This window comes from Myotis yumanensis, unplaced genomic scaffold, assembly GCF_028538775.1.
Source record: "Myotis yumanensis isolate MYYU_CA2020_CCGP unplaced genomic scaffold, mMyoYum1.0.hap1 SCAF_4, whole genome shotgun sequence".
Lineage (NCBI taxonomy): Eukaryota > Metazoa > Chordata > Mammalia > Chiroptera > Vespertilionidae > Myotis > Myotis yumanensis.
The window spans coordinates 48,819,552-48,837,034 of NW_027223755.1; positions in this window are offsets into that span (position 1 = coordinate 48,819,552).

Here is a 17,483-nt window from a genome sequence, read left to right on the forward strand (position 1 = left end):
TCCCCACATATCAAGCAAAAGCTGAGGTCCTACTGCTGCATCCAGAATTTGAGATTCTTTTAACAATGGGAGAAGAGTCAAACTATGCTACTACCAATGAGTGATACATTTCTATTGAATAAGCTTCACACATTTGGGGTATTTTTATTATGTTACTTTTAAACTGTGGGAGAAATTTTAAAAATTTCCCTTATGTTTTTGTACAAAGGTGTAGGATTGTGATGAACAGGAACCAACAGAGAAGAAAGCCCAAGGTTCCAGGGCTAGTGTGTCGCCATCCATTGTCACCCACGCCTAAGGATCCTTCTATCTTTCTGCTCCACAGCTGCGACAGAGGAAGGTCTGTATAAAATGTGACCATTTTTGGCAGAAAGAACCGGGAAAGGGAAAGGAGAAAGGCATGTACCAGCTGAATCTGCCACACCCAACAGCTTCTGCTTACGTTTTATTGGCAGAAATTAGTCATCGGGCCACCCACCTGCAAGGGAGGTTGGTAAATATAGCTTTTAGCTGATTGTGTTGCAACCACCAACTAAGTTGGGCTCTGTTAGTAGGGATCAAACAGTAAATGAATATTGTTTAGATAACTAGTTATCTCAGCTACAAGTCTCAAAATAAAATGAAAAAAGAAATCTGGCTAAGAGTTTCAAAATACAAAAAGTCTAAGTGGGCAAAAGAATAGAGTGTCTAAGAGGAAAGTTAGGCTTATTGCCTAACTGTGCTCTATTGTGGCAATCTCTTTCATATTTGTTGACTGAATTCATTTGAGCCACCGTGAGGGAGATAAATAAAACCTGGAAGTGCAGCTGGGAGAAAGGGTTCTACATTCTCGTCTCAGGAAATTTATCTTTCTGAGTTGAGACTAAATTAGTAATTTTCAAATTTTTCTGAAAGCTCTGAAACACTTGGTTCAAATGGATGTTACCTGTAAGTAGTTAAGGGCAGCACTAACTGAATTGAATGATATAATGTGTGGTAGATCAGACCATGGGAAGAGGTAGTCGCTGAGCCTCTGTGTGGCTTTACCATTCCACGTGTCCTTTGTAAGCAGGGACCAAACCCTGGTTGCCTTAGAAGCCATGTAGTACCACTGAAATACAGCTAGCCATTGTTGTAACTGTACACAAAATGTACTTTTCAAAACATTATATGTTTCTTCTCAACAAATGAATTATATTTCCCTGTTGAATTATATTTCAACTATTTGCATCAGCGTCTGTTTTGTAAAATTTGTTATTACATTCTTTTGAAAATGTGGAAATGCTATGAAGCTCCTGGGAAATTCTCAGAAGTTAGCAATTTAGATTTTTGCATTTCCCCCCCTAATTTGTTTGGCCTCCTACATGGATTTTTAGCTTTACTTAAAAAAAAACACACACACAAAACAAAAAATCCTCATCTGTCCAATACCTAATTCACGTTTACATCACACATAGCTGATGGGGGGGAGGAGGGTAGTAATGTTTTGCTTCAAAGGCCACCATAACAGGAGGTCAGTAAAAAAAAAAATCAAACATGAATTTAAAACCATGAGAACAGAAAGATACCCACAAGTCTGAGCATGTGGACTGAGTGCTAGATGGGTGGTCAACCCAACTCAGACAAGCCAGCAATAGTCCAACCACATAACAGACCGGGAAACTCCAAACTTGCTAACTAAGAAGCCAGTTTTATGTTATTTAATTTTTTTTCAAGAATTCTATTTCCAGTCATTACTATCAAGGGGTAGAAAATGTGCTGATTTCTTGTGTTACTTCTTACAGGCAGTTTATATAAGGTGATTTTATGAAGATGTAAAATGCACTTATATATTTTGGAATTTTATGAACAGAAAGCAATACTTAACTTAGTATTTTCCTGGTATACCAATTGAAATAATAAATATCCCTTAATTTATGCATAATAGATGTTTAGAAATTAAAACTTTTAATGAATTAGTGGTTAGTATAGTTTTATTAGTTTAATTCTTAATAGTCTGAGTGGAATCTTAGACTTAAAAATCTTATTACTTCAAATTTGTCTGTTAAATCAAAGTTTAATGAAGTATTCTCTTTAGGGGGGGTGGGGGAGAAGTCACAAATTTTAGAGTTAATTATATTTAAAACATTTCAAAGTTTTTAAAATTAATTTAGAAATTGGAATTTATAAAGTGTCTGAATTGCTAATCTTTTTGCATCATTTCACATAAGAAAATCTTGCATAGTGATAGTTTGGTGTTTGATCATTAAATAGAAACCCCGACATGCTTATTTAGTTACCAGGGCCCTTTATTTAGAATATTTGGCACTCATGTACATTATTTTATTTTGGCCATTCACCTTTAAGATGGATTTAGAGACAACACTTCCTTCACATGCAAAAAGTTAGAGTATGCGATAACAAAAATATTACTTTGTTTGTGTTTTTGTTATAATCTCTAGCTTAGATCTTTTTTTTTCTATTTCTAGACACATATATAGTAATTGCTTGACATATGTTGGGGAATTATTATCAGAGAAGCATGAGTAATCCAAAAATGCACTTATCAAAAATAATTTTCCCATAAGAAATCATGGCAAAAGACTTTATGACATACTTTCCAAAGCCGTGTAGCTGCCTGCTGATTTTCTGTATGTGGCCAGACAGAATCAAAACACCAGGGACCACAGCCCCTCACATCTGAGTATCCACAGAAGAGATTAGAGCCCACTCCTTCCTGCCTTACCTTGTTGTGCCCTGTGGAGAGCTGGCCAATAAACAGCCCTAGGGAAAAAATTTCCATATTTCCATGACCTTTTTGTTCTTCCACCAGAAATCCCAGGAAGCAAGACAACTAGGACACAGTTTTTCTTCTGTGATTCAAAGCTAAATCAAACCTGATTGAAATTCCCCAAACAAATTTTCCAGTGTGGATAATTCAAGCATAACACAAACTCCATATCACTACAGAACGGAAGTCTGGAGTTAGCAGAAGGCTTAACGGTGACCAGCTAGTCTACTACTTGCAGTGAGAGCATGCAGTTTAGATGGAAACTAGGGATGGCTAGAAGGGTAAAACTGTATAACTATAGAAACTACAAAGTGTGTTCTGGTCAGTTTTCTAGCAGCTCTTTTAGCTTGTCCCAAGCTGACCTTAATATCTTCCATCCCAAACAGGCTCATTTCTAAGGATTCCCTATCTCACCGGAATTACTACAATGACCCTCACTGATTCTCCTGTCTCCTTTGCGATTCAGCCAGAATGGTTTTTCTAGTGACTCTTCATCACTTTCAGGGTAAAATCTAAATATGGTATGAGAGGCTGATGGCTATCAAGGCATACCAGCTAGTCCAGCTTCCCCTCTCTCTACCCCCTCATGCACATTCCTGGGTACAACTAAAGCCTGAAGTCCCCAAAAGCACTGTTAGGCTCATGCTGGGGTGCCTCCTGGGAGTCTTCTCTGGAGCCCCCTTGCTGTTCATCCAGCATCTTTTAACATAGCGCCTACCTCAATATGCCATTCTCTGTGAATTCACTGTGAGTTCCCTGAAGGTAATGGGTGTTCTTTGTATATTAGCATTTATTACACATAGATTAGTGCTTGGACCCTCAGTAGAAGCTCACTAAGTATTTGTTGAATGAGTGAATGATCAGAAACTATACAGCTGAGCTTCAGTCTCTCAGCTTGAAATAAGTTGTTCAGTAATGTGTTTCTTGGGATCTGTAGAGCCAAGACCACAACCTATACGCAGATGAACTAGATTTCTTGTTGTGTATGTTAGCTGGTAAAATTAAGGAGACTGTATATAAACCATCTTTTTAAAAAATATATATTTTATTGATTTTTTTACAGAGAGGAAGGGAGAGGGATAGAGAGTTAGAAACATCAATGAGAGAGAAACATCGATCAGCTGCCTCCTGCACACTCGCCACTGGGGATGTGCCCGCAACCAAGGTACATGCCCTTGACCGGAATCGCACCTGGGACCCTTGAGTCTGCAGGCTGACGCTCTATCTACTGAGCCAAACCAGCTAGGGCTATATAAACCATCTTAAATTGATCTTTGGGATAAGCAGATCCTGAGAATGTTCAACTACTGACAGCGGCAGTGGTGGAGATGAGAAACCACTCATCACAATAATGGATATTAAAAATGGAGATATGCTCATGATGCTGTGGGAAAACTAATTTAAATGTTTTCTATTTAGTTATATTCAGGAATAATCCACATTATTGAAAATATTTTTGTTTTTGTTTTTTTTAAAAATGTTCAAGTGAGAAAAGAAAGATACCAAGTGTTTTTGTTTTGTTTTATGTGTGTTTTTGTGTATGTGTTTGGATAATAATTTTTACTGGAAACTATACATTTATAGAAATTGTGTGAGTTTCCAATAAGTGAAAAGCAGTTATTATATGGGTTTTTAAAACATTAGGTTCAAGATTAAGGTCCTTGAACTTAACATTAAAGTTTACTAGAAGCTAGTAGAACACTAAATGCAAGTGTGTGCCATGCTCATATTAGATTTATTTTAGATATCAATGTAGTAAGCACAAAAGACATGAGTCTAGAGGCAGGAAGCAGAGTTATGTGGCATTGTAATGTCTGACAAAGACCTTCACTAACCCACTGGCTGGCACTTTTTGTTTATGTGTTTGTCTTCCTTCTTGACTGTGAACTTCTTAGTAACAAGGATGTGGTCTTGCTCACGTTTTCCCAGTGTCTACTAGCCTACCTGACATATAGTAAAGGAGAAAAAATTATTTCTAAAAGTCTTCTCTTATTTATTCTGTTGGACTATGAGAGTATCTTATGATATGACTTTTTAAAATTCTTTATGAAGATAAGACCTTTTTTGTTAGAAGTGCTGCAATGATTTAATTGTGAGTTTCAATCATGAAATTAAGAGGATCATTAAACATGAAATGGGGCCCGTTTTTCATGGAACCTGTACAATAGTTGATGATTTCCAAAAGGTAGTATTTCTCCCTTAACAAAACTAAACCTTGGTGGGGAGATTGGTGATTTTTGATTGATTTTGAATTTTAGAGAAGCATCATGAATGAGAAAGAGAAGAAGGGAGGAAGGGAAGAAGAAAGGAAGGAATCAATTCTGGGATGTTTTGACACTAGAATGATCTGGGTTCAAACTCTGTTCCTACCATTAATATTTTTTTAGTAAGCCAGGTAAACAGCCCAAGTTTTATTTCCTTCATATAAAAAGTAGAGAAAGCAATACACATCTTATAGAGTTCCTATGAAAACGAACTGGGGCTTTATAAGTTGAATAACTTATGCTTGCCACACTTAGTAGCTCATTCCTTTCTAAATTTTCCATTTTTAGGAGTTTAAAAATATTTTTTTTCATACCTATAGAGTTAAAATGAAGTATTTTTCATTGAATAAATCATTTTTCTTGAATTCTGGTGCTATATCTAACTGGTCCAAAACACTTAATCAAGTCATTAATAAAATTGTCTGCAAAATACACTCTATTCTATACAGTTTAAACTTGGCAGCATTTCTCCAGTGTGTTCCGCAGAATGTTAGTCTTATGAAATCTCCCTTATAGTTCGTGGAATACATTTTGTGACACATTCATGTAATTGATCTAATTTGCTCCATCAACTCTGTATGCAAATAGAGTCATACTTGTTTCTATTTACAAAATATTTTAAAGACTTGATTTGCCATTATTAACAGGAGCTCTCTTGTGTTTGGCCAACATTTCCACCACTCTCTACCCTATCGCCATTCTCTTGCATTGTCTAAGAACTCTGAATTTACTCAGAGTAATTTACAAAGGAGGGTCTTCTGCAGAGAGTGAACTGTAAGCCTGATTTCCTCTGCTGAAGGTTTGCTTTGCACAGTCCAACAGAAGTTAGTCCATATGCTTCTCTTTGCTAGCCCCAGGAAAATGATTTCTTCTTACCCTATATTGTCATAAATAGGTCATAAATATTTTTATAATTCAGCTGATTCAATAGGTCAGTGGTTCTGAACCTGTGGGTCGCAACCCCTTTGGGGGTCTAAAGACTCTCTCACATGGGTCGCCTAAGACCATCAGAAAACACACATATATATAATTACATATTGTTTTTGTGATTAATCACTATGCTTTAATTATGTTCAATTTGTAACAATGAAATTGGGGGTCACCACAACATGAGGAACTGTATTAAAGGGTCGTGGCATTAGGAAGGTTGAGAACCACTGCAACAGATATTTACTAAATGTCAATCATATACTAGGAACTGTCCCAAGACTGAGAAATAGCAATACACAAAATAGATAATGATTCTGTTTTCTCGGAGCTTATCTTCTAAATAAGTAATAGATACTAGTTAGTGATGAATGCTATGAAGTGAGTGTAAAGGGATATATAGTGATGGACATAGGGCATTGTTTACATTCAATTGCCAATAAAGGCTCTCAGAGTCCCATACCTGTTTGATGTTTTGTGGTTTTTTTTTCTTCATTTTTAAAAAATATATCTGAATCAAATCAAGAGTTTTTTGGGGGTTAAAAATGAAAACAACTCACGTGTACATTAGTGAGGTCAGAATATCCAGCAAAAAGAAAGCAAATACAGAATTCTTCACATTGTAAAAGAGGTATCTTTAAATCATAAGCCAGAAATCTTTGAATTTGTACCCAACTCTGCTATTATCTATGTAGGAAACTTTGTATAAATCTCTTAAATTCATTAAACTTTAGTATCCCTGTTTACAGAAAGTAGCTAAAAGTACCTACCTGTCTTGTCTAGCTCAAAGGCTGTTACCTTCTTTTAACCACAAAGATCAGTATGTTATGCTCGTTTGAAAATATATGAGGATATGAGGAAATTGAGTCTTGGGTCAAATATCTTGTCTATGGTCTAATAGCACATACACTAGACAAATGTTGAACTCAGGCTTCTCTGATTCTAAAATCTAAACCATTACCATGTTCTGTAGTGTATGTACAACAAGCACGGCACTCAGCTGAGATCAAGAGGACGTGCAAATGATTGGTAAATAGCTTTCATTCTCATGTCTGCTTTAGCGTTCACTGTTGATTGGTTTCAGAAGAGGGGCCAAAAAAATCTCTTCAAACAATCTAACCAGGCATCCAATATTTCATTCTCCTCTGGAAACTGCCTGGCTTTGAATTGCTTCATTCACCTGCTTTGCAGGCCAATGTAACAGGGGACTCACATCCGAGCTTTATTACCAATTTCCTGTAAGCTAAATGGGAAAGCTGTGTAATAAGTATTTTTTCTCTTTTCTTAGTGTGCAAACATCTATGAGTTATGCAGTGTGTATGTTAGGACATAGCAGTGCACTTAAAGTATGCACTTACAAATTAGCTTGCTGCCAGAGTCGCTTGTATTTGTAACACATCTAATGCTCTTCTGCTCAGCAGCAATGTTACAGATGAACTTGAAAGACAGAAGTAGTATTTTTATGCAAATATGCCATAAAATGTCTTTGCTAAATAAGCAATTCCTTCCGAGCAAGGTTTATTTGCAGTGATATAATTTAGAAGCGTCCCCAGTGACAACCTTTTGAGTCATATTAGTTAAATGATAGAACAGCTACAGTGTTAAATCTACAGCAATATATTATAATGGGAAAAATGCCTGAGCAGCAGGGAGCCTATAATACAGAACTGCATAGGCCACTTAAATAGTGTAATCTGGCTTTCAAGTGGAGCATTCTAAAGAATCTCTATGAACCTTGCTTTGGGGTTTCAGAGAATCAGAATGATATTGAGGACAAAGCTCTCTTCCGGATCTACCTGTCACTGAGACACTCATGCTGCTTTTCTACAAAGCCAGGTGGGATCACTTTTCTAGGAAACATCAATTACTTCTGCTTTTGCTCAGAAATGGCACAGTTATTTTTAGATATATTTTCCACTGGTCTACAAAGTATTACAATTGCCATAACATATTGGGTAGTATCATAATGGTGTGAGGATTCCTGAGCAAAATATGCCTCCCCTTGATATTGCCTACTTATCTTTTAAAAAAAAAAAGCCAGTAGGATTATATATTTTAAAACTTCCTGTACAACTAGCAAGGTGCCGATATGAAGGGCAAACAAATGTTAGAATTTTACAGATTTCTAACACACTTAAATTTACAGATGGTTGTTACTCTGAGGGTGAGTTTGTGAAATTGGTGGTTTGAAATAACCTTATCTGAATAAAATGAACCAGGTTCTTCTAGGAGCTAATCAAATCCCAGGTAGTAAATGAGTTACTTTTGGAAGTTGCATTAACACAGCCGTAGGTTAATAAATTATACTCTGCTGATTTGACTTCCCCTGGTACTTACTTTACAAATGGAGATGATCCTGGTGTGTGGAGATCCAGCTTATCACGATTCTCATTCTGATGCAGTGCATATGTCCAGCCAAGACATTTGGAATATAGTTTTGTAAAAAGTATCAACAAATGAAGTCTTTTTTAAAAAAAATTAAATCTTTATTGTTCAGATTACATTTGTTCCTCTTTTTTTCCCCCATAACACCCCCTCCTCCCAGTTCCCGCCCCACCCTCCGCCCTCACTCCCCACCCACTGTCCTCATCCATAGGTGCACGATTTTTGTCCAGTCTCTTCCCGCATCTCCCATTCCCCTTCCGCCCCAAGAATAGTCTGTCCATTCCCTTTCTATGTCCCTGATTCATTATAATCACCAGTTCATTCCGTACATCAGATTATTTATTCACTTGATTCTTAGATTCACTTGTTGATAGATGCATGTTTGTTGTTCACAATTTGTATCTTTACCTTTTTCTTCTTCCTCTTCTTAAAGGATACCTTTCAGCATTTCGTATAATACTGGTTTAGTGGTGATGAACTCCTTTAGCTTTTCCTTATCTGTGAAGCTCTTTATCTGACCTTCAATTCTGAATGATAGCTTTGCTGGATAAAGTAATCTTGGTTGTAGGTTCTTGGTATTCAGCACTTTGAATATTTCTTGCCATTCCCTTCTGGCCTGCAAAGTTTCTGTTGAGAAATCAGCTGACAGTCGTATGGGCATTCCCTTGTAGGTAATTGAGTCTCTTTCTCTTGCTGCTTTTAAGATTCTCTCTTTGTCTTTTGCTCTTGGCATTTTAATGATGATGTGTCTTGGTGTGGTCCTCTTTGGATTCCTTTTGTTTGGGGTTCTCTGCGCTTCTTGGACCTGTAAGTCCATTTCTTTCACCAGGTGGGGGAAGTTTTCTGCCATTATTTCTTCAAATGGGTTTTCAATATCTTGCTGTCTCTTTGGCACCCCAATAATTCTGATATTAGTCCGCTTGAAACTGTCCCAGAGGCTCCTTACACTATCTTCGTATTTTCGGATTCTTTTTTCATTTTGCTTTTCCAGTTGGGTGTTTTTTGCTTCTTCGCATTTCAAATCTTTGACTTGATTCTTGCGCTCCTCTGGTCTGCTATTGGGGGTATAATATTCTTTATTTCAGTCCGTGTATGCTTAATTTCTAGTTTCTTTATCGTAGCATCGAGGGTCTCATTAGTTTTTGTGAGGCTCTCCTCAAGTTTATTGCAAGCCCTCAAAATTGTGTTTTTTAGCTCTATATCCTCCATTTCTGTCATGTTTTTTTGTCTCCGCATTTTTTATGCTTTCTTGGTGCACCCCCTGTGGTCTTTGTGCGTAGTCTTGTTCTAGTTAAGCCTAGATTGTTGTAGTTAATACTAGAGGGATTTGACCACCAGGCTGACTGGCTGTGAGAATCAGCTGTGTGGAACACTTCTGTCCTCTGGGGAGGTGCTAATCCAGCCTTTGCCTGAGGCGATCCGGCAAATGGCTCTGCGCAGGGCTTGGGCAGGGTGGGATCAACAGGGCGGGTGGAAGGAGCAGTCATGGCTGCTCTCAGTCCCGTTCCTAGAGGCTCTGCTTCTCAGAACCCCAGCAGCCGCTACAAACCTCGGAGAGAAAGCTGCCCTCAGATTCCAACTGATGCCGGACAATCTCGCTTCTCCCGTCTGAGTCTGAGTCCCTAGAGACTCGCCTGGATCTGGAGCCCAGAGTCTGAGACTCACTCCAGACTGAAAACAACAACCGCGCCCTCAGCCACCAGCCAGCTTTGCGCGCGCACCTCGGTACCTTTATATTTTCCACACTGCGCCTCTTCTGAGCTTCGGTATGCTGTTCTCTTTCTTTCTAGTTGAAGAGTCTCTCCTCAGCCAGCTTTCCTGTGGTTCTGGGTGATGTCTGTTCCGTCTTTTAGTTGTATTTTTGAAGTGGTTGTTTGCGGCAGCAGTCTCCAGTGTTTACCTATGCCGCCATCTTGGTTGCTCCCCCAACAAATGAAGTCTTGGGAGCGTAAATTTCTTAACTGATGAGTGAATACCTAGATTCATTACATATTTTTCTTTCTTGGGATATTTTCAATTTATCTTCCATGATAATATCTATGATATAGGGAAAATGAATTGTTGTGTCATTATAGTCTCTTAAGGAAAAATTTCCCCAATTTTTCCCTTAGCTGTCTCCAGCCTCCTGGGTACGATTTCAAATAAGATGCCATAAGAAGAAAGCAAAACACTGGGGTCTTTTATTTAAATAAAAATTATATTATAAATTAGAGTCTTTGAAAGTTCATCTCTCAATTTATCTAGACATTTAATCACCCACCAATCTATTAATCAATTTTGTTTTATTCATTCAATCATAAAGAAATCTCACTTTAATATTTTTGTAGAGTCTTAGTTTTTAAAAAATTTAAGCCCAAAAATATATAGACCATAAAAACTATTAAATCTCTTTCTTTGGCAGAGGTATTTGCTAGTAATAACTTGCCTCAGCCAGCTAGACTTGGTCATCTTTCTCTGCTATATGTTTAGCTAAGGTGGGCATTGAATTACTGTTCTATTCAACAGATCGTATTGGAAGCTCATGTAGACACTGTACTCTACATTCGTATTGTGGCTGAGTGCACTACATAACCTTTAGATAAGCTGAAGATTTTGGTTTCCAAGCCTGTCAGTGTTTTAGCTGCTAAGTACACACATACCTCTTTCGGAAATCTGTAGAATTTATGTGCAGAATTCAACACCAACAAAAATGAATGGAGGTCTCCTGTCAAAACTGAAACTCACACATTTTGGCAGGAGGTGGTGACATTTAAGTCACTTTTTATTAGTCTTTTAAACAAAGGCTTCTGACCTCTATCCCTAATTCATTCTGACCCTCTTGGTTTCTCCATTTTTAATAGGAAAAGCCATTGTAATAAATTTGAAATTAAACCAAATTCTCCAAATTATGTTGTGAAATGTATTTAATTAAGTGTATGGATGCAATTTACTAAATTAATTCACTTATTTACTTCAATTCACTGAGTGGGGGATTTTAAAGTCTTTTTAGTTTCACTTAAATGCATCAGGATACAGGAGTCAAAGGTCTGAGTCCAAGATTCTAAAGATGGTGCCAGGAGAAAGCAAATGTTGATATCAATTGCACTTTAATTTCAGGAGACAGTTTTCCTTTCAGCTGATGTGAGGTGGCTCATGTTCACTAATGGGTCTGGCTTAGACCCTTCGAGAGATGTTTATTATCCTTGTCTGGACTTAGGAAATGATTCAAGACACTTGATTTCAGAGCTCCATCAAGTTCTCATGCTGCAAAGAAACATTTGATCATTTGATGTGGTCATCTCAGGCAAAGAGCAAATAAAATGCAAAAAGAGATTTTATCTCATCTACCCATGCGATGTGTGAACTTTAACCTGTAATATGTTTTATTCTTCATGCTATCATACTGGATTGTGTTCTTTCAGTATAAAAGAACTTTACAAAAGCTTTTAAATTCAGGTGACCTGAATTTAAGGGGGAAATATTAATTTGCAGATTGGTTGAACAGATACTGGAGAATTGTGGATGTGTTTTGGATATTTTATATGTTTTTAATTACGGGCAATTATACAGAGATGTAGATGTTACAAGCCAGCTGGTGTAGTGTGGAATAGTGGCATTCTGTGCTTGGCGTGGGACTTCACGTGTCAGTTGTGGCAAGACTCCAGGGTACCCACTAAGGATGTTTCAAAGGTCACTGCTTCTGGAGGCAAATAATTTTCCAGAGAATTAATACCTCAAACATCTTAAATTGGTGACTTGGACTATTTAGAGATGCAGATCTGATTTCTTTTAGCTGTTGATTTTCAAAGGCAGGTTCTTTCTGGCTCTGGATAATTCTTTCATAAGAAGGAAGACTTCCATGTACAGAAGGCTCATGGGAGACTTACACATAATCTTTAAAAAGTTGGGCCATTTAGAAACATGATTATTTGCATTTTTTCTTTTTTGAAAGCTTAACCCCTAAATTATTATTCTTTGGAGAGAAGTGATTTATGATTTTTTTCCTTGGAAACTGAAACATATTCTTGTTTTTAGCATATAGCTTCTAAGGTAATGAAGAACACACCAGTACATTAAAGCAAATGTGTGTGGAATCCCCAGGGAAAACAGATGTCATGCATGCAGTATTTCCTTCAGACATCTGAAATCCAGCATCATTGTTCTTTCAATCTGTTTTCTAAGCAAATGAAACAATGGGGAGCCAATATAAATCCTTCTATATTAGAATTTAAGAAATGTTTCAGCTGGAAAAGTTCAAAGTTTGCATTTGATAAATCAAGATAAAAAGAGCTTAAAACTAGAAATCCCATAGTTGGAAATATGTATATTCCTACTGGTTATTCTACATTTTACCACTGATTTTAATAATCTGTGATGAAGTAAAGCCCAAAGCTTTCTATAAGTCCATTATTTTATGAATATTTAAAAAATATGCTCAAATGTTAAAAATCATAAACTTAATGTGGTTTTCTAATTTTAACTAAAGCTTATTAGTTATTATAATAAATTAAAATTTGACAATCAGCAATAAATTTGGACCTTTGAAAACTGCAAACTTAAGAAAATCATTCATACTGTATTAACAAAAGCATGTTAGTGTGTGTCAGTGCTTCTGTGTGTGTAGAACTTAGCATTTGTTGGATAGAAAAATTATAAATGACCACATTCATCTGTTCTCTAGTCTCATTTTGCTTTCAATAGTGAAAATCTTTGCTTTCAAGACTTGTTTCTTCCCAGTTTTGAGCTAAAGAGAATTAAGACTGAAAGAAAAATCTGAGCTACATCTCTGCCAGCCAGGAACTAGTTTTACGTTCTGAGTTGGTCCCTACTTGGACTGGCATGGGCCTGAGCAATTCCCTGCATTTCATGCTGTAGCCTCATCTCCTGACCTGGTTGTGCCCTTCCCATGACTGGGCTTGCTTAGCCAGTGTCATCCAGTTCTGTTTGCTGGCAGAGAATCCTGCCACAAACCCCAGGCCACGTGACTGTGCACTTACGTCTCAGGTGGTGCTTGCTGTTCTACCAGTGGCTCCTGTTAAGCACAAGCTGTGGCTTTGCTTCCCAGCTGTGTGATCAGCAGTCAGGATTGCATCTGAGATTGTGAGACTTCCTTAGGCATAAAAACATTTGTTTTTTCTAATCTTAACTAAAGTTTATTAGTTGTTATAATAAATTAAGATTTGACAATCTCAATTTGGTTCTTTGAGGGTTGGCTCTATAGCTAGATTAATTGTGTTAGGCTTGGCTCATCACAATTCCAGTTTACTACACTTTCCATGTTACCCCACCATTGAGATCCCAGCATGCCTGTGGCAAGGCTACACAGGTATGACAAAACCCACATTGAGTAGGAAAGCTTACAAACACTTAGCTTCAAGAGGAAAATTATTACTAGGGTTATTGAGGCAATTATTCCTCTATCAAGCCATCGTTCTGCATGAAGTTAGTTGAGACATATTACTCAGAAAGCCATTTGGTATTGAAAGTTTGCTCTTCACTATTTGGGCAATGAAAAGATCAGTTAGTGGGTTAGGAGCAGGTGTGTTTTCCCAGCAGGAGGGAAAAAAAGCAAGTAGTATTTCACAATACCACATCTCTAATTAAAATGGCAGAATTTTTAACAACTTTTTGCTATTTCTGTCTCTCAAGGTAAGTCAGGTGCTATCTAACCTAAAACAATTAGATTTGAGTGTCTTCTACATGTTTCTTATATAGCCAAAGACCAATTAGATAAATAATTATTTTTCATTATTAACTGGCTTGCATTGTAGCAGAATCACTTATATTTCAAGTAACTAATAATTCTTAATATTTATAAACGGTCCATTTTTGTTTTGGATGTACATGTAATAATTTTTGTTTTGGATATATCTGAATAATACAAAATTATTTCCTTTTAATATAAGTTGTTAGTAATCAGCACATTTATTTCAATGGAAACACATCCTCTTCACTGTAGACATTGATGTTATTTATATGTAAAAGAGAAAACCCAGCAGAAATGAAAAAGTGTATCCTATGATGTTACAAGTGAAAGATGCTTTTTGAAATTCATTTGATAGTTCCTTTACAAAAAAACACACACACCATAGAAAATACTAGTTTGAGGGATAATATTTGCATTTCAGTGAAACTCATCACTTCATTTGGTGGAAATAAAGCTATAAAATAGTTCTTTTAAATTAGGCGCATGTATTTGACCTGCTGAGGAAGTCTATTAGATAGTGCTTGATTAACTTGAGCCCTCAAATATGCCATCTCATGAGCATTAAAAATAAGTAATTTAACTGTGGGTGTTTTTTCCTGCAGAGGTTTTAGAAAGGGAAAGGGGTGAGGGGTGGTGGAGGTGAGTAAAGGGGAAGAAATGGGGATAGAAAGAGACTGCTTGGGGTAATGGGCGCACGATGCAGTGTGCAGATGATATTTATTGAGTTGTACCCTTGAAACATGTATGGTTTTGTGAACCAATGTCACCCCAATAAATTAAATAAAAATTTGTAAATAAATAAAAAAGAAAATGATCACTAAACCCGGAGAGTGGAAGTATATGCTCTTTTAAAACAATGTGATCTTTTAAAATGTGAACAAAATTGACTCATGTAAAATAAGAGCCCAAAGGACAATCCCCTAGAATCCAAATGTTGACTTTTGCTTTAAAAGCCCCAAGACATATACGTTTTATGTTTCTTTTTTCACAAGAGTTTGATGTTGGCATTTTGTCATACCTTACATATGTTCTCTCTATTACTGACTGATGTTAGGGTTCTGGCTTATTGTGGAGAGATGCAATTTATGGATTCTTTAAGTATTTGATGGTTTTCAATCCTTGCTAACCATTTATGGATTTCATCTTCTTTAACTTATCTGTGAATTCTCTTATTCCCTGTGCAGATATGTTGCCAAGGTAGGGTAGAGGATATAGTGTGTGGCATTATGATCTTTTATATTGATGGTGTGAGTAGGTTTTATATTCTTAGAGAGACAGATAAGGACAGGTAAATTTATTTGATCAAAGCAGTAGACTTTCATTCTTCCAAGTGTCCACTTCCTCCCTTTTCCTGATCTCCAGACACCAGAAGTTGAATGGGTTTAAGCAAAGTAGGAAGGAGGTGGGAAGAGTGCCCTCCCATTATCCAGTTATTTCTCTCTTTATTGTGACCTCTTGTTCTACTCAGTTTTCCGTAGTTCTTTATACAGAAGTAATATTCAATTTTACTTTATTTTATTTTTACTGTCAACATTGCTTATCTGAATTCTCCCCTGAAGGGCATCCTAGATGTGCAGGACAATGGAACCTCCTTTTAATTTTCTATGAGGTTGTTATATTTGTACACAGTGACCTTGGAGGATGACCTAGCTTGACTAAAGAAAACTTTTAAGATACATTTGTGGAGGGAAGGAGTTGGCATAAGGAATGGGAAGTGCTCTGAGTTTTTATTTTTCTCTGTTGTTGCCCCACCTTGATGATCTTTCTTGCCTGGGTTTTATCTGCAGAGCAGCCAGACACCAGCTCTTACAGATGTGTTTATTTTTGGGTTTGGGTGTAGAGGAGAATGGAAGAGTAAAAAATGAGACAAGTTAAGTGAAAGGAGGAATTTTTTTATGTGTAGATTGTTAGAATGTTATCATGATAACAGCCTAAGAAGCAAGAGAATAAATATATTTCTGTTGAGAACTGGAGATACCTTCATGGCCCTTTAATTCAGGCTGTTATCTTCACGAAGCCAGTGAATTAGCTATATAATTTGGTTGCCTTTCTTCACCAATGTCCAAAAAGCATCCTGGGTAATTTTGGGTCTTAGCTATATATGTTTTAAATCTGTGTCTCCATCCTCACAGTATTATTGTCCTCTCAAATGAGTAAAATGTACCCCAATGACAAGTTGCAGATCATATATTCCTCTCATACTTATTCAATTAGATTTTAGTTGGGAATCATTTAAGGAATAGCAAAATTAGACTGAAGAAGGAAGAGGATTATAAGAAGGCAGAACAAGTGTTTGGAATTTTATTGTGACCTCAAAAGCCAGACATCTTGGAAGTTTGATTTTTAATTAGTTGAATATAATATCACTTTGACTTAATGTGCCAGTGCTTTGTTTTATTGTCCTTTAGCATGTTAGTAAAATTTTATGATATCATTTAACAAGTACATCTCTTACAAGTCTTCATTCCCAATAAAGAATTAAGTCTGTCATTAGTGCAGTTGTATACTTGTAGAGGGTCTTGTGATTCACTTACTATTTAGGTAATGTTTTGATTTCAGACTATTGGCTGCTTACCTAAGAACTATCCAGTCTTGTTGATACCCTAGCAAAACACACCCCGTTGGATCCTATTGCTTAAATATTCCCACTTCTAAAATTACCACTGCACCACTGGAGGTGAATGAATACACAATTGCAATCTGAATTTGACAGTTTTAAAGGAAATGGCATAGGGATTTAATTAGACCCTCTCCATGTGCTTCATTGATTCTCAGATGGGTTTTCATTCTAGCATAAGCAGATGTGGATTCTAAGGTAGAAGTTAGATTTCCTTGTACTTTTGTTGGGTTATTCAAACCAGTAAAACAGCCAACAGTTAGTTGTCTGCATATGCAAAATTCAAAAGCAAACTGGTTTGGATGTTGAGAAATAGTTTCATTCTTTACTTCCTTTTTTCTGAAATAGGAAGATTGAATTCATCAACAAAATAATAATTTTTATGGCTCTTGATCTTTATGCTGTATAATGAAGAGGGAAATTACATTAGTGAAATATTTTCATTTTGGGTAATAGCAGAAACTTCCTGACATTATTAGAAGAGAAATATTCTAGTTATTGCTTTTTTTGAGCTAAACAAAATGCCCAACTGAGAACGATATGAAAGTAATTGTTAAAATTAGTTATTGGAGGTTTTAAGAGGGAAACTTATTATAACCCTTTGAACGTTTTCTTTGAAATATATTTTTTATTAAAATGAGGACAATATGCGACCCAATTTTAGAATTCTAAAAATCCACATGTTTGCCCAATAAATGTATTGTCAAATTTTCTAAAAATTGAGTTTGGATACAAATTAGCAGAAACAAGAAAATAATTGCATTTGACCACAGATGTCGGAGATGGCATACTACCACCAGTTGTCTCATTGGCTGCATAGTAGAGAGTGACATCATAGACTCCATAGTATACCAG